This window comes from Oncorhynchus mykiss, chromosome 3 (assembly GCF_057628025.1).
Source record: "Oncorhynchus mykiss isolate SJ-2025 chromosome 3, ASM5762802v1, whole genome shotgun sequence".
NCBI classification, from domain to species: Eukaryota; Metazoa; Chordata; class Actinopteri; order Salmoniformes; family Salmonidae; genus Oncorhynchus; species Oncorhynchus mykiss.
The window spans coordinates 79,738,928-79,752,027 of NC_143024.1; the positions used below are offsets into that span (position 1 = coordinate 79,738,928).

General features: G+C 45.5%; 1 protein-coding gene across 1 annotated transcript in view; it reads left to right on the forward strand.

Moving 5' to 3' along the window:
* Positions 1 to 11,500: 11,500 nt before the first annotated feature.
* Positions 11,501 to 13,100, forward strand: part of LOC110520463 (putative G protein-coupled receptor 156) — a 35,162-nt gene continuing 33,562 nt past the window's right edge. Inside the window, exon 1 of the mRNA XM_021597798.3 lies at positions 11,501 to 12,260. The gene's annotated coding sequence lies outside the window, so the exon portion shown is untranslated. The remainder of the gene's footprint in view (positions 12,261 to 13,100) is intronic.

Consider the following 13,100-nt stretch of genomic DNA (forward strand, 5'->3'; position numbering starts at 1 on the left):
AGAAATCATCATCATGTTGCATTTTGCATTATATGATGGAAAACGAAGCATCATACGGGAAAGATTTCTGTATTTTGAAGTAAAGGAAATATATTGAAACAAATACTAAAAAATACACTATATGTATAAAAGTATGTGGACACCCCTTCAAATTAGTGGATTTGCCTATTTCAGCCACACCCGTTGCTGACAGGTGTATAAAATTGAGCACACAGCCACAGTCAAACTTTGGCAGTAGAATGGCCCGTACTGAAGAGCTCAGTGACTCTCAACATGGCACCGTTATAGGATGCCACCTTTCCAACAAGTCAGTTTGTAAAATGTCTGCCCTGCTAGAGCTGCCCCGGTCAACTGTAAGTGCTGTTATTGTGAAGTGGAAACATCTAGGAGCAACAACGGCTCAGCCGTGAAGTGGTAGTCCACACAAGATCACAGAATGACAGCCGAATCTGGGTTTGGCGGATGCCAGGTGAACCCTACCTGCCCGAATGCATAGTGGTGGAGGAGGAATAATGGTCTGGGGCTGTTTTTCATAGTTTGTGCTAGGCCTCTTCGCTCCAGTGAAGAGACATTTATTTATATTTTTTTACCCCTTTTTCTCCCCAATTTCATGATATCCAATTGCTAGTTACAGTCCTGTCCCATCACTGCAACTCCCGTACGGACTCGAGAGAGGCGAAGGTCGAGAGCGCGATGGGACAAGAACATCCCTGCTGCCAAACCCTCCTCTAACCCAGACGACGCTAGGCCAATTGTGCGCCGCCACATGGGTCTCCCGGTTGCAGCCGGCTGCAACAGAGCCTGGACTTGAACCAGGTTTTCTAGTCGCACAGCTTGCATTGCGATGCAGTGCCACTCAGGAGGCCGAAGGGAAATCTTAATGCTACAGCATACAATCACATTCTAGATAACTCTGTGCTTCCAACTTTGTGGCAACAGTTTGGGGAAGGCCCTTTCCTGTTTCAGCATGACAATGCCCCGATGCACAAAGCGAGGTCCATATAGAAATGATTTGTCGAGATCGTTGTGGAAGAACTTGATTGGCCTGCACAGAGCCCTGACCTCAACCCCATCGAACACCTTTGGTGAATTGGAACGCCGACTGCGAGCCAAGCCTAATCGCCCAACATCAATGCCCAACCTCACTAATGCTCTTGTGGCTGAATGGAAGCAAGTCCGTGCAGCTATGTTCCGACATCTAGTTGAAAACCTTCCCAGAAGAGTGGAGGCTGTTATAGCAGCAAATAGTGGACCAACTCCATATTAATGCCCATGATTTTGGAATGACATGTTCGACAAACAGGTGTCCACATACATTTGGCCATGTAGTGTAGTTTTTAGGTGGAGTTTTCCTTTAACTCAAGCTGTCTCAAACTGCTCTGGTGCTGTTTCTCTATAAAATATTTAAACTCCTGGTAACCCGAGTATTGGTGCAATCAACCTGCTTTTATGGAACAACCCACCATCAACCTTCTTGGGGGAATCCGATAGTGATCTCTAAACAATGACTGAAACAGAGATGACTTCATCACTAGTGAGCTTCAATGGGGGGACTAACGTTGCGATAGTTGATCTGAGTGTTGAGGTCAAGACATTGATCTCAGAGGTTTTTGTCTGTTTGTGTTAGGATTCGCCTACTGCATTTCATCATTATGTGTCCAGTTGATGAATGGTCCACCCTCAGGAATTTGTTGGATAACTTGGCCATGCATCACAGATTACTGCCCACCCAACCCCTCTTTTTAAGCTGCTGCTACTCTCTGTTTATCATATATGCATAGTCACTTTAACTATACATTCATGTACATACTACCTCAATTGGGCCGACCAACCAGTGCTCCCGCACATTGGCTAACCGAGCTATCTGCATTGTGTCCCACCCACCACCCACCAACCCCTCTTTTACACTACTGCTACTCTCTGTTCATCATATATGCACAGTCACTTTAACCATATCTACATGTACATACTACCTCAATCAGCTTGACTAACCGATGTCTGTATGTAGCCTTGCTACTCTTATAGCCTTGCTACTGTATATAGCCTGTCTTTTTACTGTTGTTTTATTTCTTTACTTACCTATTGTTCACCTGATACCTTTTTTACACTATTGGTTAGATCCTGCAAGTAAGCATTTCACTGTAGGGTCTACACCTGTTGTATACGGCGCACGTGACAAATTAACTTTGATTTGATTTGATTTGAGTAATGCAGAGTTGATGAAGGATCCACCCTCAGGAATTTGTTGGATAACTTGGCCATGCATCACAGCAATGCAGAGTTGATGAAGGATCCACCCTCAGGAATTTGTTGGATAACTTGGCCAGGAATTACAGTCATGCAGAGTTGATGAGATCATGTTGCAGCTTGTCTGTTAAGTGCATGGTAACCAGCAACCATGTGACCCTCCATTAGTAGAGGTGTCACTATTAGATGGTCCACTAGCGTCAGCAGTCCCATGTTATATGCCCGATGGTCAGGTCAGCATGTACAGTGTAAAAACATTTCCCTGAAAACAGGGGCGGCAGTAAGGAGTCATTGATGTCAGTGAACAGCTCCACCTACTGTCCTACTGGACAGACACAATAGATGTGTTATTTGAGCAACACAGGATAACAGGAACACAGGATAACAGGAACACTGGATAACAGGAACACATGATAATAAGAACACAGGATAACAGAAACACTGGATAACAGGATAACAGGAACACAGGATAACAGGAACACTGGATAACAGGATAACAGGAACACTGGATAACAGGAACACTGGATAACAGGAACACAGGATAACAAGAACACAGGATAACAGGAACACAGGATAACAGGAACACTGGATAACAGGAACACAGGATGTTCTGATCTGACCAGATGTCACCAGTTCCTCTTAAAGCTGGGATCTCACAATATCACTCTAACTGCTTTCTGTCACACACACACACACACGCACACACACACACACACACACACACACACACACACACACACACACACACACACACACACACACACACACACACACACACACACACACACACACACACACACACACACACACACACACACACACACACACACACACACACATACACACACACACACAAACACACACACACACACACACACACAGGTCATATCAGTTTAAATAGGCCTGATGGTCCCTCAGATAGCTGGGGATCTGCCCAGGCTACCAATATGTTTCCAGTCCTCCTGACAATGACCACACACCTAGCACTGCAGGGAGGGAGGAAGGCAATAGAAGGAAACTGTGTGTGTCTGTGTGTGTCAGAGAAAGAGAGAGAGAGAGACTTTTGGGTGATATGGGTCATCTTGGATGGCATGCTTTGCATGTGGTTGAAGATAAACCTTACATTTAAACGTTGTCTCTCTCAATTAAATTCAATTTAACTGGCTTAATTTGAAATGTTTACATTGCCAAAGCAAGTGAAATAGATAATAAACAACAGTGAAACAAAAAATGTAATATGAACAGTAAACATTGCACTCACAAAAGTTCCCAAATAATAAATATATTATATATTTGTCACATGCACAGAATACAACAGGTGTAGGTAGACCTTACAGTGAAATGCTTGCTTACAATCCCTTAAGAAAATACCTAAAAAAAAAGGACGGTTGAGCTAACGTAGGCTAATGTGATTAGCATGAGGTTGTAAGAAACAAAACAAAAATCCCAGGACATAGACATGTCTGATATGGGCAGAAAGCCTAAATTCTTGTTAATCTAACTGTCCAGTGTACAGTAGCTATTACAATGAAAGTATACCATGCTATTGTTTGAGGAAAGTGCACAGTTATGAACTTGAAAAGGTTTTAAAGAGCAGCAGTAAATCACAATAGCGGGGCTATATTCAGGGGGTACTGGTACAGAGTCAATGTGGAGGCTATATTCAGGGGGTACTGGTACAGAGTCAATGTGGAGGCTATATTCAGGGGGTACTGGTACAGAGTCAATGTGGAGGCTATATTCAGGGGGTACTGGTACAGAGTCAATGTGGAGGCTATATTCAGGGGGTACTGGTACAGAGTCAATGTGGAGGCTATATTCAGGGGGTACTGGTACAGAGTCAATGTGGAGGCTATATTCAGGGGGTACTGGTACAGAGTCAATGTGGAGGCTATATTCAGGGGGTACTGGTACAGAGTCAATGTGGAGGCTATATTCAGGGGGTACTGGTACAGAGTCAATGTGCGGGGGCACCGGTGTCAAGGTAATCGAGGTAATATGTGATATGTAGGGAGAGTTATTTAAGTGACTATAAATAGATAACAACAGAGAGTAGCAGCAGCATTCTGGGGGATGGGGTTAGGCAATGCAAATAGTCTAGGTGATGCAACCCGTCAGGATGCTCTCGATGGTGCAGCTGTAGAACCTTTTGAGGATTGGAGGACCCATGCCAAATCTTTTCAGTCTCCTGAGTGAGAATAGATTTTGTCATGCCCTCTTCACCACTGTCATGGTGTGCTTGGACCTTGTTAATTTGCTGGTGATGTGGACGCCAAGGAACTTGAAGCTCTCATCCTGCTCCACTACAGCCTCGTCGATAAGTGCTCGGTCCTCCTTTTCCTGTTGTCTACAATCATCTCCTTTGTCTTGCACCACAAGGTCAGGTCTCTGATCTCCTCCCTATAGGCTGTCTCATCGTTGTCGGTGATCAGGCTGCTGATCACTGTTGTGTCATCAGCATACTTAATGATGGTTTTGGAGTTGTGCCTGGCAGTGCAGTTATGAGTGAACAGGGAGTACAGGAGGGAGCTGAGCACGCACCCCTGAGGGGCTCCCGTGTTGAGGATCAGCGTGGCGGGTGTGTTGTTACCTACCCTTACCACGTCGGGGCGGCCCGTCAAGAAGTCCAGGATCCAGTTGCAGAGGAAGGTGTTTAGTCCCATGGTCCTTAGCTTAGTGATGAGCTATGAGGACACTATGGTGTTGAACGCTGAGCTGTAGTCATTGAATAGCATTCTCACATTGGTGTTCCTTTTGTCCAGGTGTGAAAGGGCAGTGTGGAGTGCAATAGAGATTGCATCATCTGTGGGTCTGTTGGTGCGGTATGCAAATTGGAGTAGGTCTCTGGGATAATGGTGTTGATGTGACCAGCCTGTCAAAGCATTTCATGGATACAGACATGAGTGATACGGGTCGGTTGTCATTTAGGCAGGTTACCTTAGTGTTCTTGGGCACAGGGTCTATGGTGGTCTGCTTGGTATTACCAACTCAGACAGGGAGCCAGTTGGTCAGCGCATGCTCGAAGTACACGTCCTGGTAATCCGTCTGGCCCTGCGACCTTGTGAATGTTGACTTGTTTAAAGGTCTTACTCACATCGGCTGCAGAGAGTGTGATCACACAGTCACCTGGAACAGCTGATGCGCTCATGCATGTTTCAGTGTTACTTGCCTCGAAGCGAGCATAGAAGTCATTTAGCTCATCTGGTAGGCTTGTGTCCCTGGGCAGCTCTCAACTGTGCTTCCCTTTGTAGTCTGTAATAGTTTGCAAGCCCTGCCACATCCGACGAGCATCAGAGCCGGTGTAGTACGATTCAATCTTCGTCATGTATTGATGTTTTGCCTGTTTGATGGTTCGTCGGAGGGCATAGCGGGATTTCTTGTAAGTTTCTGTGTGTGTCCCTTCTTGAAAGCAGCAGCTCTATCTTTTAGCTCAGTGCGAATGTTGCCTGTAATCCATGGCTTCTGATTGGGGTATGTACGTACAGTCACTGTGGGGATGACGTCCTCAATTAACTTATTGATAAAGCGAGTGACTGATGTGCTGTACTCCTCAAGAATCCCAGAACATATTCCAGTCTGTGCCAGCAAAGCAGTCCTGTAGTTTAGCATCTGCTTCACCTGGCCACTTTTTTATAGACCGAGTCATTGGTGCATCCTGCTTTCATTTTTGCTTGTAAGCAGGAATCAGGAGGATAGAATTATTGTCAGATTTGCCAAATGGAGGGCGAGGGACAGCTCTGCATGCATCTCTGTGTGTGGAGTACAGGTGGTCTAGATTTTTTTTCCTCTGGTCTCACATTTAACATCAACATCATAGCTTAGGCAGTAGGACGCTCTCTCATCCATTTATATGCAGATGATACAGTCTTATACTCCGCTGGACCCTCCCCAGATTTTGTGTTAAATGCTCTATAACAAAGCTTTCTTAGTGTCCAACAAGCTTTCTCTACCCTTAACCTCGTTCTGATCACCCCCAAAACAAAGGTCATGTGGTTTGGTAAGAAGAATGCCCCTCTTCCCACAGGTGTTATTACTGCCTCTGAGGGTTTAGAGTTTGAGGTAGTCACCTCATACAAGTACTTGGGAGTATGGCTAGATGGTGAACTGTCCTTCTCTCAGCACATATCAGAGCTGCAGGCTAAAGTTAAATCTAGACTTGGTTTTCTCTATCGTTCCTCTTTTGCCCCAGCTGCCAAACTAACCATGATTCAGATGACCATCCATGCTAGATCACGGAGACATAATTTATCGATCGGCAGGTAAGGGTGCTCTTGAGCGGCTAGATGTTCTTTACCATTTGGCCATCAGATTTGCCACCAATGCTCCTTATAGGACATATCACTCCACTGTAAACTGGTCATGTCTGTACACCCGTCACAAAACCCACTTTTTGATGCTTATTTATAAAACCCTCTTTGGCCTCACTCCCCCCTATCTGAGATATCTACTGCAGCCCTCATCCTCCACATACAACACCTGTTCTGCCAGTCACATTCTGTTGAAGGTCTCCGAAGCACACACATCCCTGGGTCGCTCTTTTCAGTTCGCTGCAGCTTGTGGCTGGAACGAGCTGCAACAAACACTCAAACTGGACAGTTTTATCTCAATCTCTTCATTCAAAGACTCAATCATGGACACTCTTACTGACAGTTGTGGCTGCTTTGTGTGATGTATTGTTGTCTCTACCTTCTTGCCCTTTGTGCTGTTGTCTGTGCCCAATAATATTTGTACCATGTTTTTTGCTGCTACCATATTGTGTTGCTACCATGTTGTTGTTATGTTGTGTTGCTACAATGCTGTTTTGTCATGTGTTGCTGCCTTGCTATGTTGTTGTCTTAGGTCTCTCTTTATGTAGTGTTGTGTTGTCTCTCTTGCTGTGATATGTGTTTTGTCCTACATTTATATTGTATTTATTTATTTATTTTAATCCCAGGCCCCCATCCCCGCAGGAGGCCTTTTGCCTTTTGGTAGGTCATCATTGTAAATAAGAATTTGTTATTAACTGACTTGCCTAGTTAAATAAAAGTTAAATAAAAAATAAAAACATGCTGATAGAAATTAGGTAAAACTGATTTAAGTTTCCCTGCATTAAAGTTCCCGGCCACCGGGAGCGCCGCCTCTGGATGAGCATTTTCCTGTTTGCTTATGGCAATATACAGCTCATTGAGCGTGGTTTTAATTCCAGCATCGGTCTGTGGTGGTATGTAGACAAATACAGATAAAAACTCTCTAGGTAGATAGTGTGGTCTACAGATTATCATGAGATACTCTACCTCAGGTGAGCAAAACTTTGAGACTTCCTTAGATATCGTGCACCAGCTGTTGTTCACATATATGCATAGGCCCCCGCCCCATGTCTTACCAGAGGCGGATGTTCTGTCCTGCTGATGGAGTGCATAACCCTCCAGCTGTATGTTCTTAATGTAGTTTCCCACTAAATCTCAGTTTCCTTCTCCAGCAAATCACAGAGATCTGGGCCTGGTTGGGTGTCTGTAGTTGTATATCCCTCCCGTCCGACTCATTGAAGAAGAACTCTTTGTCCAGTTTGAGGTGAGCAATCGCAGTTCTGATGTCCAGAAGCTCTTTTCAGTCATAAGAGACTGTAGCAGCATCATTATGTACAAACCAAGTTATGAACAACACGAACAAACAAACAAAATAGCATGGTTGGTTGAGAGCCGAGAAGACGGCAGCCCCCCCCTCCGGCGCCATTGTATTATGTCTATATACAGTGTTGTAAAGATGTACAAATAGTTAAAGTACAAAAGGGAAAATAAATAAACATAAATATAAAAAAAAAAGCATTAAGCATTCTATGTGGTGTTCTTTGTTTTTGTATTTCTGTGTTTGGCCTGGTATGGTTCCCAATCAGAGGCAGCTGTTTATCGCTGTCTCTGATTGAGAACCATATTTAGGCAGCCTATTTTCCCACTTTGATTTGTGGGTAGTTGTTTTCTGTTTTGAGTTGCTGCACCTTACAGGACTGTTTAGTTTCGTTTACTCTCTTTGTTATTTTGTTTAGTGTTTCTGTTCTAATAAATATAACATGAACACTTACCACGCTGCGCATTGGTCCGATCCATCCTATTCCTCATCAGAAGAGGAAGAAAACCAATACAGAACTACCCACCACAACCGGACCAAGCAGCGTGGTAACCAGGAGCAGAGTGTTCTGGACTCCTGGACTTGGGAGGAGACATTGGACGGCAAGGGACCGTGGCCACAGGCTGGGGAATATCGCCGCCCCAAGGAAGAACTGGAGGCAGCGAAAGCTGAGCGGCAGCGATATGAGGTAAGGCAGCGCAACAGGCATGAGAGACAGCCCCCAAAATTTGTTTTGGGGGGCACACGGGGAGATTAACGGAGTCCGGCGATAGACCTGAGCCAACTCCCCGTTCTTACCGGAAGAAGCACAGTACTGGTCAGGCACCGTGTTATGCGGTCAAGTGCACGGTGTTGCCAGTACGCGCTCATAGCCCGGTGCGCTATAGGCCATCCCCCCGCAAGTGCCATGCGAGAGTAGGCATCCAGCCAGGGCGTGTTGTGCCAGCTCAGCGTGTTTGGTCTCCGGTACGCTGTTTCGGCTCAGGGTATCCTGCGCCGGCACTGTGTGCTGTGTCTCCGGGGCGCTTGGAGGGTGCAGTTCGCCCTATGCCTGCACTCCACCCGTGCCGGGCGAATGTGGGCATTGAGCCAAAGGGAGAGGTGCGAGTGGTATGCACCAGATCTCCAGTGCTCACCCACAGCCGGTTCAACCTGTGCCTGCACTCTGGAGGGTCCGGGCTAAAGTGGTCATCCAGCCTGGAGGAGTGGTGCCAAGGCTGCGCACCAGAGCTCCAGTGCTCCCCCACAGCCCGGTCCATCCGGTGCCTCCTCCATGCACCAGGCCTCCTGTAGGTCTCCCCAGCCTGGTGGGTCCTGTGGCAGCCCCACGCACCAGGCTGTCTTTCCGTCTCCTCCCTCCAGGTTCTCCCTCCTGTCTGGAGCTGCCAGAGCCGCCCTCCTGTCCGGAGCTGCCAGAGCCGCCCTCCTGTCCGGAGCTGCCAGAGCCGCCCATCAGTCAGGAGCTGCCAGAGCCGCTCGTTAGTCAGGAGCTGCCAGAGTCGCCCTTCACTCCGGAGCTGCTGGAGTCGCCCGTCACTCCGGAGCTTCCGGAGTCGCCCTTCACTCCGGAGCTGCCGGAGTCGCCCTTCACTCTGGCACTGCCGGAGTCGCCCGTCACTCTGGAGCTTCCGGAGTCGCCCTTCACTCCAGAGCTGCCGGAGTCGCCCTTCACTCTGGCACTGCCGGAGTCGCCCGTCACTCTGGAGCTGCCGGAGTCGCCCATCACTCCGGAGCTGCCGGAGTCGCCCTTCACTCCGGAGCTGCCGGAGTCGCCCTTCACTCTGGCGCTGCCGGAGTCGCCCGCCTGTCCGGCGCTGCCGGAGTCTCCCATCTATTCGGGGCCCGCTGCAAGGGTCCCCAATCCGAGGTCGGCGGCGAGGGTCACTGCTCCAAAGGCCCCGCTTAAATGGGCCAAGACTATGGTGGAGTGGGGTTCACGTCCCGTGCCAGTGCCGCCACCGCGGACAGATGCCCACCCATACCCTCCCCTATGGGTTTAGGTTTTGCGGCCGGAGTCCACACCTTTGGAGGGGGGGGGGGGGGGTTACTGTCACGTCCTGACCTTAGTTCCTTTTTTATGTCTCTATTTTAGTTTGGTCAGGGCGTGAGTTGGGGTGGGCATTCTATGTGGTGTTCTTTGTTTTTGTATTTCTGTGTTTGGCCTGGTATGGTTCCCAATTAGAGGCAGCTGTTTATCGTTGTCTCTGATTGAGAACCATACTTAGGCAACCTGTTTTCCCACTATGATTTGTGGGTAGTTGTTTTCTGTTTTGTGTTGCTGCACCTTACAGGACTGTTTCGTATTCGTTTACTCTCTTTGTTATTTTGTTTAGTTTTTCTGTTCTAATAAATATAACATGAACACTTACCACGCTGCGCATTGGTCCGATCCATCCTATTCCTCATCAGAAAAGGAAGAGAACCGTTACATATGGGTTGTATTTACAATGGTGTTTGTTCTTCACTGTTTGCCCATATCTTGTGTCTCTCTCTTGCTGTGTGTTTCTCTCTCAACTCTCTCTCTCCCCCAAAACATAGCTGTCAGTAGTCTACATGTGACAGTCCCTTGTCAGGAAGGACCCCGCATGCAGGCTCACACCGTAAATCCCTGTGATGTTCTAATAACACCTTAATGCCTAGGTTGGCTGATGTAACAAGCGCTGAATTATTTACATGGGGTTCGGCTGCAGAGCGAGCTGGAAGGAGATGTTTTTTTTCTGGAACTTTGTTCTCTCTCTTTATATATATATATATATATTTTACTTTCATTTGTTCATCCCTTTGCAGTAGGCCTACAAACCTAATCGCCATCTGCCCTCTCCATAGTAATGGAGTGATATTGTTTTAAATACATCTGTGTTTCTTTCCACTGTATTGTGGGTTATTCCAATAATATGTATTGGTACAGTAAGGGGATGCCCAAGCCTGTCCCATGCACCACTCAGTCCCATGTGACTGTTCAGTGTCACCTGCTGCCCATCAAAGTGAAACAATGGTGAACACATGTATTATTTGGCAGCCTGGTATCAACCATTTGGACATAGCGTGTACGTGGTGCGATTTTTAGCACGGAACTCCCATTCAGATGGTACAGAAGTAATGTAATTTGAGACATGACAGCAAACTGTAGCCTATAAGCAACACAGCCATGGGCCTAACCATTACTTTTCTCACATAACCATTCATAACCACTCAATTTGATCATGTTACATTTTTTTTCTTTTGGAAAAGTTGTATAATTACATTTCCTTTAAAACAGCTCATATATATTTTTGTACATCATTTTATACACATAAAAACGTCATAAAAGCATAAAACACAGCATACGAATATTACATTTAAATGTGTTAAAAAGTACATGTTTAAACCAATAGAAACAACCGTAAATAAAAGTAATTTTCTTTATAAATACATCACATCTGTAAAAGCCATTTAAAATGTGTACAAATGATTTAACAAAAGTAAAACATTTTTAAGACACGAAAACATCTAAAAAAAGTTACTTTGTTAAAAAGCTGTCTTCGGTCCTTTGTAACGTAACAGGGTGAGTGAGTCCTTATCAAACTCGCCTCCTCCTGCTCTTCCGAATCAATCACTGTCCCGTCCTTCGGGGCCCAGAGGATATCCCTCCCCTAGATGCATCGTCCTAGGCGCCGCAGCACTGTCTGGACGTGAAGGCCGTGTTGTGGGGGACTCTGGGGGGTTGTGGGGGGTTTGATCATGTTAATACTTCACTTCAACGGTTAGTTTTGAGTAACATTTGGTTGAGAAGTCAAATGACGTGAAATCAACGTGTCACCATGTCATCAGATATATATTTGTTGTTTAAATGACGCGGAAACAACGCTGATGTAACCACGTGTTGCCCACTGGGAGGCGACACAGGCAATTTCTATTTCCGTGCGTTTCTCGGCTGGGGAACTCAGTCAAAAAGAAACAAACGGTAGTGTGTTTGGTGAAACTGCATTGTCAAATACCCCCTGTGCTCCCATGTTCTCTATTTGCAAATAATATGTGCCCGCGAGTTGGCTACAACTTCCGCGCTACCCACTAACGTTAATTACAGCGACACACACACTCCCTTCCTCAATATCTCACCCCCCCACCCCCCTGCTCATGAAAACTTGTTGCAATTCTGAATGTACTTTTTCTTACTGACACCAGGGCACATTTTGGGATAGGATTTAGGATAGTTCTCATTTGTCATAAAAAGGATTATCAAAGAAGTCTTCGAATTGGATTCTTGGGAGTGTTTCACAATGGGTCGCAGTGGAGTTGGAGCTAAACTTCACTGGACAGTTGGTTTTACTTGGTGAGACGCCAGCGATGGAGCGAGGACAGCGGCGAGGCGCCGGGACACTGTACGCACCATACGGACATTATTACCGGGAAGTTAGCTACTCCGTCAGGTTCGTCTGCATACGTTATCTTTCTGTTTCGTCTTCTCTCTGTTAATAAATTGATCCTTTATTATCGAGAGACGGAATCATAGACCATAACACCGAAACTAGTTGCTAATATGTGTGATTGTGCTATTGCAAAAATACCCACCCGATGTATCTATTTTTTTTAATCAAATACAGTTTGAAGATGTGCGTTAGAATCACAGCTTTTGAAATGGAATGTGATTTTAAATGAGATTTTCATGAAAACCTATATGATAAACCAGTGCAGGAAAGTATGCCATTCATTGAGTTGGTGGTAGACTTTTGAGGTTGAAAATTAGGATTTGAACCCTGTACGTTTTTTTTTATTAAAGGCCCAGTGCAGTAAAAACGTGACATTTCTGTGTTTTATATATATATATTTCCACTCTATTCGGGTTGGAATAATACTGTGAAATTCCAGTAATGCCTGTCCTACTAGATTCATTCTTTTATATTAATTCAATTTTAAAAATGTATCAGCAAATTAAAAGAGAACAAATATCCAGGGAATGATGGCCTTGTTAGTGAATTCTATAAATATTTTCAGGAGGATATTGTTTAATTTTTATTTAATGTTTTTAAGGAGGCAATTGATTTAGGGGTCCTGTCTGTTTTTATGACACAAGGACTCATTTCTGTAATACCCAAACCAAACAAAGATCCTATGATAGAAAATTGGAGACCAATCACATTAATGAACAATGATGGAAAGCTACTTGCATCCATCTTTACAGAAATACTTAAAAAGGTCTTGGCCAAATCATTGATGATACCCAGTCTGGTTTTATGAAGGGGAGACATATATGTAATAATATTCGACTA